Source organism: Phocoena sinus, chromosome X, assembly GCF_008692025.1.
Source record: "Phocoena sinus isolate mPhoSin1 chromosome X, mPhoSin1.pri, whole genome shotgun sequence".
Lineage (NCBI taxonomy): Eukaryota > Metazoa > Chordata > Mammalia > Artiodactyla > Phocoenidae > Phocoena > Phocoena sinus.
In genome coordinates this window covers 7,899,791-7,921,937 of record NC_045784.1, presented here as the reverse complement: position 1 = coordinate 7,921,937, position 22,147 = coordinate 7,899,791, and the positions used below count along the sequence as shown (strand labels likewise).

The following is a 22,147-nucleotide window of genomic DNA, read 5'->3' as shown; positions in this document are numbered from 1 at the left end:
TCTGGGCTTCCCTGGTGGCACGGTGGTTGGGAGTCCGCCTGCCGATGCAGGGGACACGGGTTCGTGCCCCAGTCCGGGAAGATCCCACATGCCGTGGAGCGGCTGGGCCCGTGACCCACGGCCGCTGAGCCTGCGCGCCCGGAGCCTGTGCTCCGCAACGGGAGAGGCCACAACAGCGAGAGGCCTGCGTACAGTGAAGAAAAAAAAAAAAAAAAAAAAGCTTACATCTGCTAATCCCAACCTCCCACTCGGTCCCTCCTCCACCCCCCTCCCCCTTGGCAACCACCAGTCTGTTCTCTATGTCCCTGATTCTGTTTTTGTTTCTTAGATAGGTTCGTTTGTGTTGTATTTTAGATTCTACGTGTAAGTGGTATCATATGGTACTTGTATGTTCATAGCAGCACTGTTCACAATAGCCAAGACAAGGCAACAACCTAAATGTCCATCGACAGATGAGTGGATGCAGAAGAGGTGGTGCATATATATACAGTGGAATACTACTCAGCCATAAAAAAGAATGAAATAATGCCATTTGCAGCAACATGGATGCAACTAGAGATTATCATACTAGGTGAAGTAAGCCAGAAAGAGAAAGACGAGTACCAGTATCTTTTAAATCTCCTCTAGGTGATTTCAGTGGGCAGACAAGACAACTCATGCTTTCGTTGTACAAGTAAAGGACACCGAAACACAGAGAGTTTGACTTGCCCGAGATACGCAACAAAAAAAAATAGGCATGGCATGGTCCAGTTAGGCTTTTTTAGACACATGAGCCTTAAAATACTACATTTGGTGACAGAATATATTTGCCAGCAGCTTCAGGGGTCATGTTGTCTTTTATTAGTAGCACTGATTAATTTAAAAACACATCTGGAAACATGCCCTCAATAAAATGAACACTGGTTTTAGAAACTATAATTGGAAGAAATAAGGTGCAGAGGTGCAGGACAGGCCCATGTGCAAGCACTTTGGGGCTGAAGCCAGACCTCCAAGATTTGGAGAGAGGACAGAACACTGAGAGCGTCTGAAGGTCATTGTCTACCCTGGAGCTACTTGCCCGTGTATCTGAGCAACTGTTTCCTAGTCCATATCTGGAGCACACAAATAAGTTACAGTCTTGAATGTCGTTAATAACAGTGAGAAACCAACATTTGCACACTTGTGATGGGTTTTCTGACTCTGAAGGACTCCTGTGCCTTGGGTGTTTTTAAAGGGAACTTTTTTTTTTTTTTTTTTGCGGTACGCGGGCCTCTCACTGTTGTGGCCTCTCCCGTTGCGGAGCACAGGCTCCGGACGCGCAGGCTCAGGGGCCGTGTCTCACGGGCCCAGCCGCTCCGCGGCATGTGGGATCTTCCCGGACCGGGGCACGAACCCGTGTCCCCTGCATCGGCAGGCGGACTCTCGACCACTGCGCCACCAGGGAAGCCCTAAAAGGAACTTTTTTTTAATTGAAGTATAGTTGCTTTACAATGTTGTGTTAGTTTCAGGTATACAGCAAAGTAATTCAGGTATATAATTTTTTCCAGATTATTTTCCATTAGAGGTTATTACAAGATATTGAATAGTGTTCCCTGTGTCATACACTAAATCCTTGTTGCTTATCTAGTTCATATATAGTAGTGTGTATCTGTTAATCCCATACTCCTCTCCTCATTTATCCCTCCCCTCCCTTTCCCCTTAGGTAACCATAAGTTCCTTTTCTATGTCTGTGAGTCTATTTCTGTTTTGTATATGGGTTCATTTGTATTATTTTTTAGATTCCACATATAAGTGATATCATATCATATTTGTTTTTCTCTGTCTGTCTTACATCACTTAGGATGATCATCTCTAGGTCCATCCATGTTGCTGCCTATGGGATTGTTTCATTCCTTTTCATGACTGAGTAGTATTCCACTGTATATATATGTACCACCTCTTCTTCATCCATTCATCTGTTGATGGGCACTTAGGTTGCTTCCATGTCTTCACTGTTGTAAGTAGTGCTGCTGTGAACACTGGGGTGCATGTATCTTTTTGAATTAGAGTTTTTGTCTTTTCTGGATGTATGACCGAGGTGGGATTGCTGGATCATATGGTAGCTCTATTTTTAGGTTTCTGAGGAACCTGCATATCGTTTTCCATAGTGGCTGCACCAATTTACATTCCCACCAACAGTGTAGGAGGCTTTCAAAGGGAACTTTCAAATGATGAATGCTTTGTTCTGATTTCCTCAGCAAAGCCTTCAGCACATCTGTGCATTCCATGGACAGAAGAACACAGGCTGTGTACCCAAAATACAGCCGGAGACAGTGAGGCCCGGTAGAAACCGAGCCTCACGGTGATTCCAAGTGCAGTCGTACAAACTGACCATTGGGTGTTTTCATTGTTTCGGCAGTCACCTCATCGTAATACAGGCCACGATTTGTGGGCGATTGCTATGTGCTGCCTTCTCATAGTTCTGTGATTCAGAGCAGGTGTTCAGGGGCTAGTCAGCCTGAGTACATAAGCCGGGATCTGGATCTGCGGCCTCTTAGCTTTGTGACCTTGGGGAGACACTTTGTCTCTCTGTGCCTCAGTTTTCTCTCAGAAAGTGGGGATGGTGATATGAGTGCCTGTTCTCGGGGCAAAGGAGAATTCAGCGTGCTCACAAGCACTTGGCATGTAGTAAACACTCGGTAAAAGTTAAATAACATTAACTGTAAACAAATCACAATAACTTTGAGGGAGAATAAGCAGATGGGCCATATTCACAGTTACTAAGTGTCAGAGTTGATAGTTGGACTGAGGCTGTTTTCAGAATCAGTGCTCTTAGCCAGTGTGCTATACTGTGTTGCTTGGGATTAAGAAACCAAGTACTTATGGGCAGTGGTTTTTTCCATGTGTAGCATAAACGTTTTGGCTTCCTTCATATATCCCTGGACCTGCTTTCTTTCTGGACCATCTTCCACTGCCTCCAGACTCCCCCTCCCACAGGAGACTGAGGCAGAGAGGTGGCCCCTCCTTCCAACAGCTCCCCTGACTGCATTCCCATCTCAGTCAATGGGGACTTCATTTTTCCAGCAGTTCCAGCAAAGAACTTGGAAGTTATCCTAATCTCCCCTGTTTATCTGATACATTCACTCTGTCTGCAGATCACACTGGCTCTATCTTTACAATCACCATCGAGAATCTAGCCAGGTCTCCCCACCTCCACTGTTATACCTTCCACCACCATCGCTTACCTGGGTGACCACAAGAGCCTCGTCAGCGACTTTCCTTGTGTCTAACAGGCTGCTGTCCTCCCAGCAGTCACACTGAACTCTAAAAAAAGTCACTCCTCGGCTCCAAATCGTCCTCGGCTCCAAATCGTCCACGCCTCCCCGTCTTGCTCCACGGGAAACCCAAAGCTCTTCCCGTAATCTGCTAGACCCGACATGACCTACAAACACTGCCCCCCAACACACACACACACACACACACACACACACACACACACACACACACACGCATTCAGACACATTCCTGAGACCCCAGCTCCTACTGCTGTCATCCTTACTTTGCCCTGACCTCAGAGCTTCTGCAGTCGCTGTTCCCTCTGCCTGGATGGCTCTGCCCCATCCATCGTCAAGGCTGAAAGTCATGCTTCCTCTCCCTTCCTTAGAATTTTTTTTTTTAATAGTGAAAACTTTTCTATTTAGAGTTAGTCAGCTGGACTCAGTTTAGATGACCCCAATTTGGTTGGCAACATCCAAAGCGTCATAGTCAGGAGCCAGTCGAACATATGCCTCTTCTCTCCATCAGGCCTGATCAGGGCGTTGACCTTAGCCACGTCAATGTCATAGAGCTTCTTCACAGCCTGTTTAATTTGGTGCCTGTTGGCCTTGACATCCACAGTGAACACCAGTGTGTTGCTGTCTTCTATTTTCTTCATGGCTGACTCGGTGGTGAGGGGAACTTGATGGCATAGCGGTCAAGCTTGTTTCTCCTAGGGGCGCTCTTCCGAGGATATGTGGGCTGCCTCCTGAGCCGCAGTGTTTTGGGCCGTCGGAAGGCGGGTGACGTCCGGATCTTCTTTTTTTTTGTGGCCGTGGACGCCTTTCAACACTGCTTTCTTGGCCTTCAAAGCCTTTGCTTTGGCTTCGGCTTTGGGAGGGGCAGGGACTTGCTTCTTCGCCTTCGGCGCCATCTTCGTGAAAAGGGCCTTTATCCTCCCTTAGAGCTTTGCTCAAATATCACCCTCTAAAATATCAACTTCCCAACCCCACCAGTACTCCCTGCCCTTTTACCTCTCTCACCATCAGACCCACTTTACATTTATTTGTTGACTGATCTCTGGCTCCCTTCACTGACAGGCATGCTCAGGCAGCCTTCAGCCTGTCTGCACCTGTCTGCCTGCCCCTCCACCGCCTGGAACACCGCCTGACACATAATAGTCACTCAATAAATAGTTGCTGGATGAGTGATTGGCCGTTCGAGCATAAGGAAGGCGTACCAGTGCATGTTTTGTTAGCACAAGGTTAATGCGTGCAAGCCCTCAGCCTCTTTTTCTTTTTCTTTTTTTTAACATCTTTATTGGAGTATAATTGCTTTACAATGGTGTGTTAGTTTCTGCTTTATCTTTTTCTTATAGGAGGCGCCTGTCCTTACACTTGAGACCTTTGGATGCCCTGAGAGTGATGAAAGTCAATTCACAGAGATCTACAGATACTATGTGTTGCTAATGAAATCAATGGTTAAAGCATTAATGTACAAATTAGCTTTGAGTGGGGGAAAAAAAAAGCAAACACTTCATGGACTGCATTCCTAACTGTGGAAATGAATCACAGGAATGTATTCCATCGGGAAATCCATTGGGGACTTTTGAATGGAGAAGGGAAACCTCATTCACAGTCCTAAAGAAATAGCCCTAAAATCTACATCCTGCCCTTCATGGCACAAACAGCGACACTTTTTTCGATGAGGAATCTCCTATCAATAGACATATATATATATTTTTTACTCCCCAACTACAAATGATCAGGTGAACACAGTCTAAATTTAGAGAACCATTCAAGGTAAATACAGATCATGAAAGCGCTTCAGTTTTCACACGTGATGGTAAGCTCCTAGCTTATCTCGAAGGTGCAGTGTGATGCTTTGGGAGGTGGGTCTGGACTAGGTGGCAGCACCGTGCTGGAAAGAGCACCGGTTTGGGCGTCAGAGAGATGTGTTCCAATTTCCCATATACAAACCATAAACTGGCCTTATCTTCAAGAGGACCTGGTGCGTCACTGGACCATGACAGATACAGGACCTTTTCGTTTCCTCCCTTCTTACTCAGCATAAGTACCTCCTGGTGGGTTTTATTGGATGAAATAGCATGTATCTCCAGTGCACGTATCCACTTTTTAATTTAAGGTTTAACTAAGACCTCTTAGTGTGTGGTGTATCAGCTTGTTTTAAGTTCCTTTAGTTGGGTTAGATTAGTTTGCCCAGTCGAAGGTAAGTATCACCAATTGGTTAGTTTCTAAAGATGACCGTAACAGAATGATCTCTTCCCCACATAGATATAGTTTAGGAGAAATATCAGTAGGTCTTTCTTTTTTTAAAAAAATTCTTTTTATTTTATTTATTTTTGGCTGCGCGCGGGCTTTCTCTAGTTGCGGTGAGCTGGGGCCGCTCTTCGTTGCGGTGCGCGGGCCTCTTACTGCGGTGGCTTCTCTTGTTGTGGAGCACGGGCTCTAGCCGTGCGGGCTTCAGTAGTTGTGGCGCACAGGCTCAGTAGTTGTGGCTCATGGGCTCTAGAGCGCAGGCTTAGGAGTTGTGGCGCACGGGCTTAGTGGCTCCGCGACATGTGGGATCTTCCCGGACCAGGGCTCGAACCTGTGTCCCCTGCATCGGCAAGCGGATTCTTCACCACGGCGCCACCAGGGAAGCCCCTCAGTAGGTCTTTCTGATACAACATAGATAATGCTACGAATAAGAGTATAGTTATCTTGTTCATCGTATGATGTTTTTTGAATCACTCCCATTAAGATGATTTCAAATAGTGACACTTTATAAAATAGGCAATATAAGTCCTTCCTTTTGTAAATTAGTGAGTTAAAGGAGAAGTACAATGAAGCCTCGTTTGAATGCAGTTCTCAGACATTTAGAACTCTTTAATAAATATGGAGAAAGCTAAGGCACTAGTGTTCACCGTCTGCTTTTGTTTCCTTACCACAACTCAATATGTTTAGCTTGCATCAGGGGACTAGTGTAGGAAAGCCTCCCTCAGCACGTGTGACTTTTCATAGTGGTTTCCAGCAGAGGAGAAGCTCATCATGGGCTGCCTAGTCCTAAGGAAATAAGGGCAAATATTATTTCCTTGGCTTTTTAAAAAAAGAGTAAAACATACCCCTGATCTGTGTCTAGCAAAGGAAAGAGACATGTAAACCATGATCCTTAAGTAGTTTTTATCTTTACCTTCTTAAAGCCATCTTAAAGCAAGTATTGATATTACATGTGAAGTGGGAGAGGGTTTTCATCAATCAGCAAGAAATACAGCAATTCCAGCGATCATTTTGTGCATCTGAGAAGTTCCAATCTAAAGGATAAAGTATTGTCTGTTTACAGGCAAGGAGCTCAAGTCCTGTTCAAAGCTTCTTTTGATTAAAATTTCTGTTCACCTTCTGTCCATGTAATTATCAGTGAAGCAGCCTGATTTGCTTGTTTCTAACATATACACACTAAGCTCTGATTCGCAAAAGTTAATTCTTTTTCATCTTTAAGTCTAATTTAAAAATCAGCTTCGGGCATTAAAATGTTAAAGGTTTGAGAGACTAATCCTTTTCATATATGATAAAAGTAAGAAATCATTTTCATATATAAGAAAAGTCAGAGCGATAAAAGAATAAGGATAAAGAGTAAAGTGGTAATAATATGAAGAACAGTAACCAGCTATTCCTAGCCATACTTAAGCCCCCCCCCGCAAAGAGGATTTAAATCAAGAATGATTCCAATTAGGAGTAAGAAGAAAATGGGGTTTTGGATTAGTCTAATGAATTATTAAGACATCTGGGTTGTAGAATCTTCATTCCTGGAGATCTAGAAGAAGGTTTGTTGAAAACAGTTTGGATTAGGACTCATATATGTGTTACTCGCTACGCATGGCAAATCAGTCATAAACTCTGAGTATGTTAAATCTGTGGTGGGAGAGAGAAGAAATGCCAATCAGATCATATGTGCATGAGGTGGTGACATTGCACTTGGGGTTCAGAATGGGCCATCAGGCGTGTAACTTCTCTAAAGCTTCACTCTGACTCTTTGGTCAACTATGAGCTAGATAGTCATAAAATATTGCTAGTTTACAGGAAGTGAATTTGAGGACAGGAAATTGAGTTAATAACCAGCGAATATCTTTTTGTTTCTTTTGAATTAGTTTAATTTTTTAAAATTTATTTTATTTATTTTTGTCTGCGTTGGGTCTTCATTGCTGCACGCGGGCTTTCTCTAGTTGAGGCGAGCGGAGGCTACTCTTTGTTGCGGTGCACGGGCTTCTCATTGCTGTGGCTTCTCTTGTTGCGGAGCACGGGATCTAGGCATGCAGGCCTCAGTAGTTGCAGCACACAGGCTCAGTAGTTGTGGCTCACGGGCTCTAGAGCCCAGGCTCAGTAGTTGTGGTGCACGGGCTAAGTTGCTCCGCGGCATGTGGGATCTTCCCAGACCAGGGCTCGAACCCATGTCCCCTGCATTGGGAGGTGGATTCTCAACCACTGCGCCACCAGGGAAGCCCCTAGTTAATTTTTATCAAAGTAATACGTGTTCAAAGTACAGATATACTAAAGACATGTAATGAGAAATAGCTTTTCCTACCCCATCCCACTCCATTCTAGGAGTAATCACTTTCAACTTGTAAAGTTTCCTCTGGTATGTACTTTCATATTTTCCATAATGTGCTTTTACTACTATTTCTTGGTTTATGAACTTTAGACATTATCTTTAACATCCTCCATATATCAAAAAGGAATTACCTCTCTTACACATCCCCACCCCACTTCCTCTTGATATAATCATTTCAGTTAGGAATTGTGTTCATCTGGTAACACAGATTCCAAAACATTAGCTCAAACAAATTAGCAGTTTATTTTTCTCACAAAACATGAAGTTAAGGGCTCATTAGGAGACTCCAAGATGTCATCAGCAATCTAAGATCCTTCTACCTTTCCTTTTTTCCAGGTTTACCATGTATTGCATCCTCATGGCAACAGAATTGTCCCACTACATCAGGCATTGCAATCGTATTCCTGGTGAGGAAGCCTGGGAAGGGCAAAGGGCGTACAGTCTGTGTCTCCTTTAAAGGGCTTTCCCAGGAGGCTTACACAGCAGCTTCTATTAAAATTCCATAGGTCATAATAGTTTCACATGACCACCCATACCTGCAGGGGAGGCTGGGAAATGTTCTTCAGCTGAACACATTTCTGCCCCCAAATAAACACCCGTAGTCTCTGCCACGGTACTGTGCTATGCTATGCTTCCTTTTTTGTGCATTCTTTTGTTTTTCCTGGAGTTAATAATGGCCTCACCTTTTGCTTATATTTATGTATATCTGTTCATTCTCAAATGTGATCTATCAGTATCATTTTGTTCCCTGGTGACCTACCTCCAGGAGTCCTCCATCCTCCTGGTACAAATTAGCCTCGGGCCTTTCTAAGACTGCTGCATCTATCCTCTTGGATTTTATTGTGTTTGTGTTTCTCTGTTTTCTGAGTCCCATTGTCTTATCTTTCTTGGTTAATTCCCTCCTTTTGCTAAAACACATCTTTGAGTGGATTCCAATGAAAGAATACATGGGATGCAAAAATGTTGAGTCTTTGTATGAAAATAATTGCATTTTATCCTGGTATTTGATAAATCGTATGAGTTGGTATGCAATTATCAGTTAGAGATCTTTCTTTCTTTTTTTTTTTTTTTTTTTTTTTGCGGTTTGTGGGCCTCTCACTGCTGTGGCCTCTCCCGTTGCGGAGCACGGGGCACGAACCTGTGTCCCCTGCATCAGCAGGAGGATTCTCAACCACTGTACCACCAGGGAAGCCCGAGATCATATTTTATCTCAAAACTTTATAGCTCCTACCTTCTAGTGTTGTAGTTGATAAATGTATAATAAATCTATTAGCAAAGTTTCATTATTTAGAAAGAAGAGGACCTTCTACTAGTGGAGGTTTTAAAATTATTATTATTACTATTATTCACAACAATTCAGTGAACATTTTTCATTGACTGATTGACCATATCCTCTGTGCTACTTGTTAGAAGGGACATACAGCAGTCCCTTGGCTAGGCTATAGTACAGTGATTCAATCAAACTCCAGTCTAGGTGTTGCTGTTAAGGTATTCTGTAGATGTGGTTAACATCTGTAATCGGTTGACTTTAAGTAAAGGAGATCATCTTTGATAGCGTTGGTGGGTTTGTCCATTCAGCTGAAGAGCAAAACTGAGTTTTCCCTGAGGAAGAAGAAATTTTGCCTGATAACAATAGAATGAGCTCCCATCCACCTGCCCTATGGATGTCAGACGTACCAGTACTCATAATCACATAAGTCAAGTTCTTGTAATACATTTCAATATATATGTTAAATATGCCATTGGTTCTGATTCTCTAAAGCAGCCAGACTGATAAAGGTCTCAATGACCTCAGAATCTAGAAATGCGGTTCATAAGAGAAGTAAAAGATAAATTATTATAATAATTTTTCTCTTATAAATTTAAATGTAAGATTATAGTAAAGAAAAGTAGATGATTCAGGAATTGAAGCTCTTGAGAAGTAAGATATTATTAAGTTGACGTGAAGCAGAAGGTTCAATTGGGAGTGTAGAGAATTTTTGAAATTTAAGATAACATGATTGTTTTAGCTCCTTAATTTTCACATGATGAAATGTCAAGCTCAATTTATTTAAAATTGAGCCCTGACGACTAGTCAGCCCTGTCCTGTCTGAAAGTCTGCCCTTTAGGATATATTCTCCTAAAAGTTTCCTCATGGTGTGTCTATTTGTTCTGTTTCTATATCCACAGATTTCTTCCCTTCTTTCCAGAGTCTGTCATCCAAATTCATACAGTAAGCAATAGTTGCAAAAAACTTCCCCATATATGATTTCATTTGTCTTAGTCCATTTGAGCTGCTGTAACAAAGTACCATAGACTGGGTGGCTTATAAACAACAGAAATATATTTCTCACAGTTCTAGAGGCCAGGGGTTCCAAGATCAAGGTTCTGACAGATTCTGGGTGTGGTGAAAGCCTACTTCCTGCTGCAGACGGCCGTCCTCTTTCTGTGTCCTCAGGTAGCAGAAGGGGCAAGAGAGCTCTCTGGGGTCTCTTTTACAAGGGCACTAATTCCATGCATGGGGGCTCCACCCTCATGACCTGATCACCTCCCAAAGATACCACCTTCTAATACCATCGTATTGGGAGTTAGGATTTCAACATATGAATTTGGGGAGGGACGCAAATATTCAGTCCCTAATTTGCCCAACTGTCCCCTGAAAAACCTTGGGCTTAGAGATGTCATTTGGTTTACGTGACATCTATCAGCCAGTTTTGTGGCCACATTAACATCAAAAATGGACTCCAAATCGTATTTGCAACCCATGCTTGTGGTATGCCACATTGCTTTGGTTAACCAACTGAACGAAACTCACTGAATGAGTACTTGTACTCAGTGAGTAGAAACTTGTTTCTTTTTTATGACATCCTATAAGAACTATAGGTGGGATTTTCTTTCTTTTCTTTTTGTTTTTCCTAAGTAGGGACTCATGTCCTTGTCCACTTAAATCACCTACACTAATCACCTCAGATTTTCCATGGCTGCCATAAGCATAAAGCAACTGGATTTCTGGAACTTCTGAGGGAGAATAAAATGTCTTTTTATAGCCCCTCAAGACTGTGCCCTTGCAGCAGGCATTTTCCAGGTGGCTGGGTAGGCACCTTCAGCTTGGTTTTCATTGACTTTTGATGATATGTCCTGATACATATTTCAGTAAACTATAGGAATAGTCAACCATTTTTTATGTACACATAATCCCATATGCTTTGACCTAACAGAACACTGAAAGAGGTAGCACAGGTACTGTTAATTGTCCTCTCAGGTGTCATCCCAGTGTCCATCCATGTCCAGTAGGGCCTGTCCAAGACCACTGGCCCGGGAACCCATGTTATGTTTGCTGTGGAGGTCTGTTTATAACCAAACCTGCACTTAACTACACAGGATCATCACCTCGGCTGCTGTCTTAGGAAAGATTTTCCAAGACTACCACATCCCTTCAGCTGCCGTTTGCAAATGCTGTCAATCACAGCCCAGGGAACAGAACATCTGAACCTTTGGTGAAGCACGTTTCTTTACTTGCTTCAGTTTACTTGCTTACACTGTTCCCAGTAAGTGGATCTAATCCTTCCTTAACGGACAACCCCTAAAGGGCCGTTTATTGAATTAGAAATGTTGAAAAACTATGGTTATTTGTAAATGAAAAAGTAGACTTCATTTATTTACGTTGTTCCCTTTTCTTAAGAGTTTTTTTTTTAATTAATTAATTGATTGATTTTTGGCTGCGTTGGGTCTTCGTTGCTGTGCATGGGCTTTCTCTAGTTGCGGCGAGCGGGGGCTACTCTTTTGTTGCTGTGCGCAGGCTTCTTATTGCGGTGGCTTGTCTTTTTGCGGAGCATGGGCTCTAGGCACACGGGCTTCAGTAGTGTGGCTCACGGGCTTTAGACCGCAGGCTTAGTAGTTGTGGCGCACGGGCTTAGTTGCTCCGCGGCATGTGGGATCTTCCCAGACCAGGGCTCGAACCCATGTCCCCTGCGTTGGCAGGCGGATTCTTAACCACTGCGCCACCAGGGAAGCCCCTTCTTAAGAGTTTTAGGAATCATTTCTGGAGACAGCATATTTTACGACAAAAAGCAGAGTAATTCTCATCCCAAACATATAAGTTTAATTCCTAGTACAGCAATTGATAACTCTCAGACCTTGGGTTCTTTGCCTCAACGATCCTGTGTGTTCACGCTTAGCCTGATAGTGGTGATGTCTATGTTTTGGTATTTTGGTGCAGATGAAATGGTGCATATTTGTAATGTGCCTGGCAGAATGCTTGGCTTATACTCATAGGTAGTAGATATGAGTAGATACTCATAAGTAGTGTTTGTTAATAACCCCACCGTAGGCATTCCTGTCCTTATGCATAATGAGAAGATGGGAGAGAGAACCAACAATCCATCACTGTATCTCTTACCAGTGGAACTGCCCTTTCATGCACCTCCCGGAGATTATCATATACGTATTCCTCCTAGAGATCTTGTCATCTGTAGCTGATAAGATGTCTATTATGTACATGCAGAAGTGTGTGATGCCTTCATATGAAAACGTAGAAAATAGACTGTGTCACAAATACGTCCATGAAGGTAAGGTTCTGTTTTAGGAGGCTGGTCTCTTCTCTTGCACTGTGACCTTGGATGTGGGAGTGTTAGGATAAAGATGGCATTATGCTTATTGTTGTCATAAATACAGAATAGATATTAAATTATGGTAAAAGTGTAACTTTAATAGTTGAATTTCCCAAGAGAGTCTTTTCCCTTCCGTAACATGGCATTGGCCGCAGTCACATTGGTGTCCCTTTTGCCAGGGAAGCATTTCGTTCTCTTTCCGCACACGTTTGTTGACTGCCTCCTGCGCTGTGGGAGCGTGGGTATGATGAAGGTGGCTGGGTTACAAAGATGAATAGGATACCATTCTTGCCCTCGAGAGTTTTATAGTTTGCTAAGAGAGACAAATTGAAGAATAGAAGGTTACGGTGCAACCTAGACGTGAAACAGCAGAGCTGTATCACGGTTTGCTCAAGCTGTTGCTTACCATCTCCTGGCCCAGCACAGCTCTTCCCACCTCTGTGTTTAAGGTCCTTACTGCGGGAAACAAGGGACTGTTAACACTATGGAAATTGGCAAAGGCTGCAACAAATCTTGGCTTTTTTTTTTTTTTTTTTTGAGAGCTGGTTGTGAAACATTTACCAGCACATCACTCAGTGTCTATAAACTGTAGAGAGGAGAGGAGGGATTACTTTGTCTTGGGGCGTTTGGGGAAGCCACAAAAGAGTGGTGACGTTTTGACCTTGTAGGATGGGGTGGGAACGGGCCAAAGGAGAAGAAAGATGGATGAAACTTTGACAGGGCCCAGAGATTGCAGGAGGAAATCCCAGGTCATATTTGCCTTGGAGGTGATGACAGCTGAAGGCAAATGCAGTCGTGAGAAGCTTCTGTTGAAGGTGATAAATAGATATGCCTTGGGATTTAACTCCGGTGATGTTTAATGGTAGCAGCCCTGGGTAGTTTCCTGTGTCCTGGGGCTGAGGGCATACCTAGGTCAGGAATAGGTACAGTATTTCTTGAAGTGAATCAGCGTCCTTTGGCACTGGGATAAAATGCAGATTCCCAGGCTCCTCCTCAGACCTACTGATCAGATTCCCTTGGAGTAAGAGGCCCAGGGATTGGTATTTTTCACAATGTCCTCAGAGGTTTCTTTGCACAGTTAAGTTTGAGAACCAGTATTTCAAAGGCGGGTACATCAGTGGTTCTCAATTGGGTATGATTTTGCCCTTGGTGTTGTCTGGAGACATTATGGATTGTCATGACTATGGAAGGGCTCCTGGCATCTGGTGGGCCGAGGCCAGGGATGCTGCTAAACACCCCGCAGTGCGCAGCACAGCGCCAACCACAGAGAATGATCTCACCCCAAATGTCAGTAGTGCTGAGGTTGAGAAACCCTGGTCTAGGTCATAATCAAGGGCTCTGTAGTAAATACAAGAGCAGGACTGAGGTCAGCTTGTGTCACTAGGTGGTCCCTTAACTTGCTACGGTAGCGTGGGGGGGGGGGGCGGCTGGAACGGGGCTGCAGACCTCCAGGTCCAGATACTGGGCTGCCAAGTTTTCACAGCACTGGGCACAGCTGACATCTATTGAACCCATACAGCTGACACACCTGAAGCTGCCCATTCATTATTTGCTAAGTTGGGTTTTTTTCCCCTCTCTGATACCAAAATTTTTTCTTTCTTGAATTAATCTCACAAAAGTTTGGCCACTTCTTTGGGAAAAAACTATATCACTGGTGCTACACAAAGTAGTCTTTGCTCGGCTTGCACTTTTTGCCACCCAAAAGGCAGGTTCCCACTGAGATCATATTGGTTAAGAGTTGAAAAGAGTTACTGTTTACAGTAAACTAAGAAAGCCAACTTTGGAAATGTTTGTTTTTTTGTTTTTTTTTTTTTGGTTGGGTCTTCGTTGCTGCGTGCGGGTTTTATTTTTGGTTGGGTCTTCGTTGCTGCGTGCGGGTTTTCTCTAGTTGGGATGGCCGTGGCTCAGGGGCTTAGTCGCTCCGCGGCATGTGGGACCTTCCCGGACCAGGGCTCGAACCCGTGTCCCCTGCATCGGCAGGCGGATTATTAACCACTGCGCCGCCAGGGAAGCCCTGGAAATGCTTTTTAAGTGTGGGTTTAAGTTTGCTAAGAAGCCAGCTAGCTCTCCTCCCATCCAGCTGAGAGGATGTCCGGTTCGTCCCTTTTAATAAGTTCACCAGATCAACCTTGTAGGTAAGGTGAACCTTAGTGAAAGGTAGACACACTTCTTTAAACTTTTTTTCTTCTTAACCAAACACCAGTGCCTGTTTTTCTAATAACAGTTTTATTTAAAATTGTGCCTCGGGCCGTCACTAGTTAGAGATACTTGTTCATTTGCCGTGTTTCAGCAGGTTTGTGTGCACGTTCCCATTAAGATTTGTGCTTCTTAGATGGCTATACAGTTCATCTGTATGGAAGTGAGGTGGGTGACACCCTCCTCCCGAGTGCTGGTTTCAGTTCAGGTGTTCTGAGTAACAATTTGGTTTCCTCCCCAGTGTTTGGGGCAAGATACCCTTTTGAAAATCCGTCTGATCCCTGAGTGTGCACTTTTCTGGCTGAAATCATTCTGCCCCTTCCAAATGCTTGCGTGCTTTTAGGGAGCTCTTAAAAGGCCAGGCCTTAAGCTAGTTAAGCTTTGAGCAGACCCAGAGCTGTGAGATAAGAATAGAACGCATCTTTTACTTCGGGAGCTCAGCTCGGAGACTGTTTCCAGCTGCCTCCAGTCCTTGAAATCCTGAAAGCTCTCGAATCCTCGCGGAGACAGCCCCTCCGGCTCCCAGGGCCCACCCCCTCCTCCTGATTGGCGAGACTCCTCCGGGGCCCCAGCCAGCCACCTACGACGTCTCTGAGACCCGATTTGAAATAAGAGCCAGGCGGTCCTCGCTTCCCTGCGCCCGACTTTTCATAGGCTAGGAAGCAAAGCTTGAGAAACTTGACGTTGTCTTGGGCAGAGTGCGTGTAGCAACAGATCAAAGAAAAAGAGGAAGAAAACGTGCTCCCAGCTGCCGGGGGATCTCGCTGAGTTGCTTTTGTCTTGCGGGCTTCTGTTGGGTTTGGTGTTTCCCCCTGGAAGACCGCTGCGTGGGCTTCGAGGCGGCTCGCTCCCTGCCGGATGGGTGATGGAAGTCTAAACATGAGGCAGGTGAGCTCCGGGGGGCTGCACGGGTGGGTGGAGAGGGAGGGCGCCGCTTGGGACCCCTGGGAAGTGACTGCGGATGAGCAGATGCCTGGCCGAGTCCTTCCATTTGGCGGAAAGACGGGGCTGCATTTTCCTAAAGGAACCCAAGAAGCAGATTTCCTGAGGTTCCCCCCACCTCTCTCCATGGGAATTGGTGATGTCAGGCAGTCATTGTAAAGGGCTTAAGAGCGGTTCTTAGAATATGTAAATCAATTCCAGTTTGCAGCGGCTGGAAGTTATTGTTCAGGATCTATCTCGAGCTCTGAGCCTCTCTCCTAGGCTTTGGGTGAGAATAAAGACAACTGAATATCCTGAAAAAGAATTACACGGGGCCTCGTATCTCATTTTGGCTTCCCATCCTGAGCACTTACTGTGTTTATGGCTGAGAAGGCGGAACCAGCCCGAAATTAGCACAGACAGTCCTTCCAGAAAAATGCAGATTTGTTTTTATGTTCTAGCAGTTTTGAAACTGTTATTGCTTCTGGACATGCGAAGACAGCCCTGAAAGTAGTGAGCTGAGAAACGGCTCGGGGATGACTTCCATGAGTCTTTGAAAAGGCTTCTAAACCAGCAGCTTCTTCTGTGGCTGCGGGGCATGGTGATACAATTCCTTATCAGCCCAGGCCGAGGTTTATAGCTTTGCCAGTAAGAAAAGAAAAAAGTGAGTGTACCAAGCCAAGAAAAGGGTGTGATTTATAACTCAACCAAAGTTCTAGAAGAATCTTATGTCAATATTTCAGTATCAAGATCAGTACTCATATAAAGGGCTGAAAGGTTGGAAAAACATGCTAGTAGGCTGACAAGGGCAGAGAATTCCAAGAGGAGCGATACTGCCCTTGCCAGCTCTTAGTAAATGTGGGTGGGAAAAGTTAGCATCCATATTACCACCAGACAAGCTCTGCACTTTCTTCTTCTAAGTGGGTTGGGTGCTGGCCACCCTGTGCGATTTGGGCAAAGTGATTTGCATAGGAAGCAAACTTTGCGTTTAGGGGCTGGGGCGAGGGGGTTAGAACTTTCTGTCCGTTTCCTGCAGCCTGGGGAGGTGAAGCAGAGCTCTCACCGTAGGCTCAGGTTTTGAAAAGACCCTCTGCCTCTGGCCCCCTCACCTGCTCGCTAAGCAAGGGTGCTTGGCAAGTGGCAGTGAGCACAGAAAAGCACGCTTATACCGGCAAGTGCTGTGTGTGTGTGTGTTTCCAGTCAATTGCTCTTGCCTTGCTGGAGACTGGGCCCCTGATCAGTTTCAAGTTCTGCAAACTTATTGGTCTGACCCCATTCTTTTTACCAGCAATCCGATGGGATGGGGAAAAGAAGCGAGAAGCCTAAATGGAAAGGATTTAGCAAAAGGAAAAAGAGGAACGCAAAACATTTTTGACAAAGGTCCTTGGCTGGAACAAAGAAAGTCATTTGATCCAGCGCGGAGCCACCTGTCCTCTCGGTGGTGTCTGAGCTCACTTTTCAGAATCTCTGTTCCCACACGATTCCTCTGGAATGGAGGCACTCCCTGTGCCTGATGCCAGAGGCGTGCTGTCCCGAGCTTGGCATGATTTTTCTCATGCCTGGCTCCTTCTGGCATTCATGTGAATTGGAATTCAGCCCGGTAGTGAAGTTTTAAGGGTACACATGGAATAACTCCTTAGTCATTTAATGAATGGGCAGCTTTTCTTTTTTTTTTTAATATAAATTTATTTACTTATTTATTTTTGGCTGTGTTGGGTCTTTGTTGCTGCGTGCGGGCTTTCTCTAGTTGCAGCGAGCAGGGGCTACTCTTCGTTGCGGTGCGTGGGCTTCTCACTGCGGTGGCTTCTCGTTGCGGAGCATGGGCTCTAGGCGCACGGGCTTCAGTAGTTGTGGCGCGTGGGCTCAGTAGTTGTGGCTCGCGGGCTCTAGAGCGCAGGCTCAGTAGTTGTGGCGCACGGGCTTAGTTCCTCCGCGGCATGTGGGATCTTCCCGGACCAGGGCTCGAACCCGTGTTCCTTGGATTAGCAGGCGGATTCTTAACCCCTGCGCTACCAGGGAACTCCCAGCAGCTTTTCATCCCACAACTCTGTATGTCCAATAAGTTTTTGGCCTGTGCAGTCCTTGAAAAGAGGGTGGGCTAGGGGTGGGATGGGAGGCAGGCAAAAAAGGAGGGGGGGGGGGAGAGTCATGGCCCATCCAAAGAATCTGGGCAGTCCAGCGTTTCAGGAATCTGACACGTTGTCCCGCAACAGCCAGAACAAGAATGTGGAGGGGAAGGAGATGGTGGAGTTATTGACTTGGATTAATCCTAACTTGATTTGAGTTTCTCGTGGGGGAAAACTTGCATCCAGGTGGGGTGAATTGCACCCACCAATCAATTTGTCATCTCAGCCCAGCGGCCCCAGCTGGATTTGCAGGGTTAACTATCAAACAGGTCCATGTGTCATCAGCTCAGCAGTGAAATCCAATCTCTTCGCTGAGGAGTGATCCGTCCCTAGGGCTGCACAAATGCTGAACAATGGCGTGGCAGCTGAGAGACCCCCGCCCCTGACTAGCCACAGCGGGTAGCCAGAAGTGTCCTGCAGAATTAGAAAGCTGCCTGACTGGCGATGAGGTTCAGAGGGGATTTGCCTTCTGCTAGGTTGGCGGCAAAAGAATGGTGCAGAGGGATAGTATTCTTTGAGTGTTCCTAAGGTCACGCTGAGTTAGGCCAAAAGAAAAGGGTGAACCCTATTTGCCTTTATCAGGAAGTAATTCTAAAGCGTGTGCCAACCTTTCTCTGCCCTCTGATCATAAAAGGGAAACTTCTGAAACTTCCTTGAGAAGGAATTTGCTGTGTTCCCAGGCAAAAGGAAAGGCATGGCCACCTGTTCTAGCAGCCCAGCCAAAAACAACAGGTTTGCCTGTGGCATTCCCACAACTGCAAATATCCTGAAATAGCACGCCACCCATTGTCCCTACAAATAAGAACAAATAATCCTTTCTCACGCCGGGGGAAAAAAAAAATCACGTTCTTCAGACAAAATTGCCTACCAGGTATAGTTTGTGCTTTTAATATCCTGATGATTTTAAAAAACACTCCAGGAGAAGAGGGTACTCACTCTATTTCTGATGGACTGAAACATCCTTGCAGTCGCCTTATAGCGTGAAGGGAAAGGAGAAGGCGGTGAGCCAGCGCTCTAAGCAGCTGCTAAATTCTTACAAGGCCAGGATGTTGCTGTTACGAGGAAGCTGTGACTCAGTTTGATTTAGCCCGTTTTGCATTCTTCAGATTGGAATTAAAATGCCCAAGGACATCTGGTTTAATAATGAATGTCTTTGTATTAATCTTTCCTTTGAGGATTAGAAAGTCCTTTACGAACATGATCTATTTATTCTCTGCCACATCCCCAGGAGAGAATGAGGTGGGATTTTGATCCTCATTGAACAACTGGTGAGGTGAAGGCGGAGAAAGTTGAAGTATAGGATACACAGCAAATTAGGTACAAGTCTGAGATGAATACTACCCACCCAGAAAGACAGGCTACTTGTACAGGCTGAGAATCAACAGTGAATCTAGGGATTAAAAGGGAACTCTCTTACAGCTTCCCCTTTCTTATTCTGTAACCAGCATATGGTGTTCCAAGTATGTTTTATGTTTTCCTTCATTTGAAAGTCAAGCGTGTAAAAGTGTAAAAGGCATTTCTGTTCTCATTTGTCCCAACACTGAGATGAGGCAGCTTTTATGACACCAACTAGAAAGATACTGAAACTAACCGGACATTTCACCAGACATTGTAGGGTTTTATTTAAGTTTCTCTGGTTTGGTTTGGTTTTATTTTTTATATCTTTATTGGAGTATAATTGCTTTACAAAATAGTGTTTCTGCTGTACAACAAAGCGAATCAGCCATATGCATACGGATGTCCCCATGTCCCCTCCCTCTTGAGCCTCCCTCCCACCCTCCCTATCCCGCCCCTCTACGTCATCATAAAGCAACAAGCTGATGTCAGAAAGAGAAAAACAAATACCGTGTGCTAACGCACATATATGGAATCTAAAAAAACCGGTACTGATGAACCTAGCGGCAGGACAGGAATAAAGACGCAGACGTAGAGAACGGACTTGAGGACACAGCGGGGGAAGGGGAAGTTGGGACAACCTGAGAGAGTAGCGTTGACGTACATACACTACCAAATGTAAAATGGATGGTTAGTGGGAAGCTGCTGCGTAGCCCAGGGTTTAAGTTTTTGCACACGCTTTGGAGGTCCAGTATCTTCAGCGCGCATTAGAATTTTCATTTCTTCCCTACTGTCTCTCCTTGGCAGGGAATGTTATAATCGTGACTTACTGTCAGATTAAAGATCTTTATTGGTCGTGTTGAAATCGTGTTTTCAAGTTGGCTTTTCCTTGCCATTCCTTATGACGTGTACTCGTAGTTTGCCTGGCTAGGGACCGCGTAGGCCGCGAGCAAATCCTTTAATTGGTAGTTGCATGTTATCCTCAGACATTCCAGCAAGTTTTAAGGCTACGTGTGTACGTTTACGTCTCCTGGCTTTGATCCCGTGTGGTAAATAGACATCCAAGGTAGCTATGGCAACCTGGGCTGTGCGTTGGTGAAAGAGGGGGATTTGGTCACTGAACAAAGAGTAATTTGTTTGATTAGAAAAAGGTGGGGCTGATCAGGGCACTTTTAAGCCTGCATGATTTGAGGATCATAGTTCATCCAAATCGTTTGGATTTTTCTCAACAGGCAACAAGAATTAATGGCTAACCACGACCAGCCCAGCGTATGTTGCAGATGTAATTTAAATGCTTTTCAATCAAGAGTTGCTACTTTCAAAAAGCCACTTACAAAACAAAAGGGAAGTCCAGCATGTTATCAGTTTCCCCGTTGCACATATGAATGTTTGTGTTTTCAGAACTTGGTGGGATTTTAAAAAGAAATACCCAGATCTGATTGGGCAGTGTGCATTTCAATTATCCACCTGCAGAGGTCAGGCTTGAAGTGTCTATGACGGAAGGCCAGGCGGTGGACGCCTCTGCTGGGAGCCGGGATCAGAATCAGACGGAATTGCTTTGCTCATTTGGAACAATTAGCTAGCGATTCTTTAATCTTGTGACCAAAGCCGCAGTGAAACGGAGTACATTCAAGGAAGAGAATATCAAATACGCTGAGATTAAAGAAAGGGCTCCAAAGCCAGGTCAAACAGGAATCTAATCTCCATTAAGATATGGGACAGTTTATCAACACCATGCTTTCTGCCTCATTATTAATTCCTTTTATTTCACATGAAACGCATCTCAGGGGTTCTGTTGTAGAAGATTGTTTGCCTAGTTTTCTGAACTGGCAGGCTCTAGAAATTCCTTTAAATGAAAGGACAGAATATTAGGGAGCCTTCCAGATCCACAAGATCTTTTTTCCCGCCAGAGGAAGACAGTACATTGACACAGAGCAGAATAGTTTATGGCCTACAGGTCACGTGGTGTTAAGGAGGTGAGAAAATTGAGGCACTGAAAAAAAATGCTTAGAAGGGACTTTCCTTTAAAGCAAAACAAAACAAAACTCTAAGAACTTACGTGCCTTGTGCTATAAAAGAGAATTCTAAGTAAAAACGGCAACCAAAAAAAAAAAGGAAGAGGTGCTGATCTTTAGTAGTAGATTTTTATATACAGTCAAATATTTATGATGAAATAGTCAAAAAGCAGAAATAATACAAAGGCTCTCCTTCATTTCTTATATCATTCAAGGACATTTACTGACTACTTAGAGAATGAGTATATTCCTTAGTTAATTCAGTAAAACTCCTCTAAATGATTATTATACGTCAGGCCACTTTGGGGCTGCAAACGTGGTTTTGATACAGTCCCTGCAGCTATATTTATATGGATAAGAATCCGCTTAATAAATTGATGGTAGCCAAAACTTTCCTGAACTGAGACTTGAGAAATGATTTGTAATTGTGAAATTTAGTTAATTTTTACCCACATATCCATTTGTAGGAATTTATGAATTCCTAGTTTAAATAAATTTACCATAATTAGTAAATAGTCAGTTAATTTTTCTCAATAGAAAAAAATAACTCACAGGCAGTCCCCAATCTAGGAATGCTTTTGTGCTCTAAGAGTTTGTTGTTCGAAACCCAGAACATTTTCCAGTGAGAAATGGTGCAATGATTGAGACTAAAACACTATTTTAAAAAATAACCAATCTGATTAAGTTCTGCATTTGAGGACATGCTTCCATGTTATACAGGACGGAACACAGAAGGAGAAGGGGTTGCCAAACTCTTGGTAACAGGCCAGTCTTGCAAATCTGAAATAGGAAAGGTTTGCACTAGTTTTCACCTTTCTCCACCCTTCTAGTATCTTCTGGGTCCCGCTGGGATGTCTCTCCCAGGCCTATCCTAATACACAGTGAATTGAGTTCCCATAATTTCCCATCTTCCCACCCTCCCCTCTCCCGCCTCCAAACCACACTCCTGTCTCTTCTAGACAATAGTCTCAACCCGATGTTGGGAGAGGAACAATATGAATGCGCTAAAACTCTTGACTCAGCCCTTAAACCCTCAGGATGAACCTTTAATTGGGGAAATAGCAGCCACTAGAGCCTGGAGCTGCAGAAATCACGAATGCTCTTTCAGGGACAATATTTGCGGGCAGGGTTGTGCCTTTGGCAG

At 44.4% G+C, this 22,147-nt stretch overlaps 1 protein-coding gene and 1 pseudogene across 1 annotated transcript in view; one reads left to right on the top strand and one right to left on the bottom strand.

The window, feature by feature from the left end:
- Positions 1–3,680: 3,680 nt before the first annotated feature.
- Positions 3,681–4,147, bottom strand: LOC116747643 (annotated as a pseudogene).
- An 11,136-nt stretch (positions 4,148–15,283) lies between these two features.
- MID1 (midline 1) overlaps positions 15,284–22,147 on the top strand; it is a 180,928-nt gene continuing 174,064 nt past the window's right edge. The window contains 1 exon segment of the mRNA XM_032620096.1: positions 15,284–15,494. The gene's annotated coding sequence lies outside the window, so the exon portion shown is untranslated.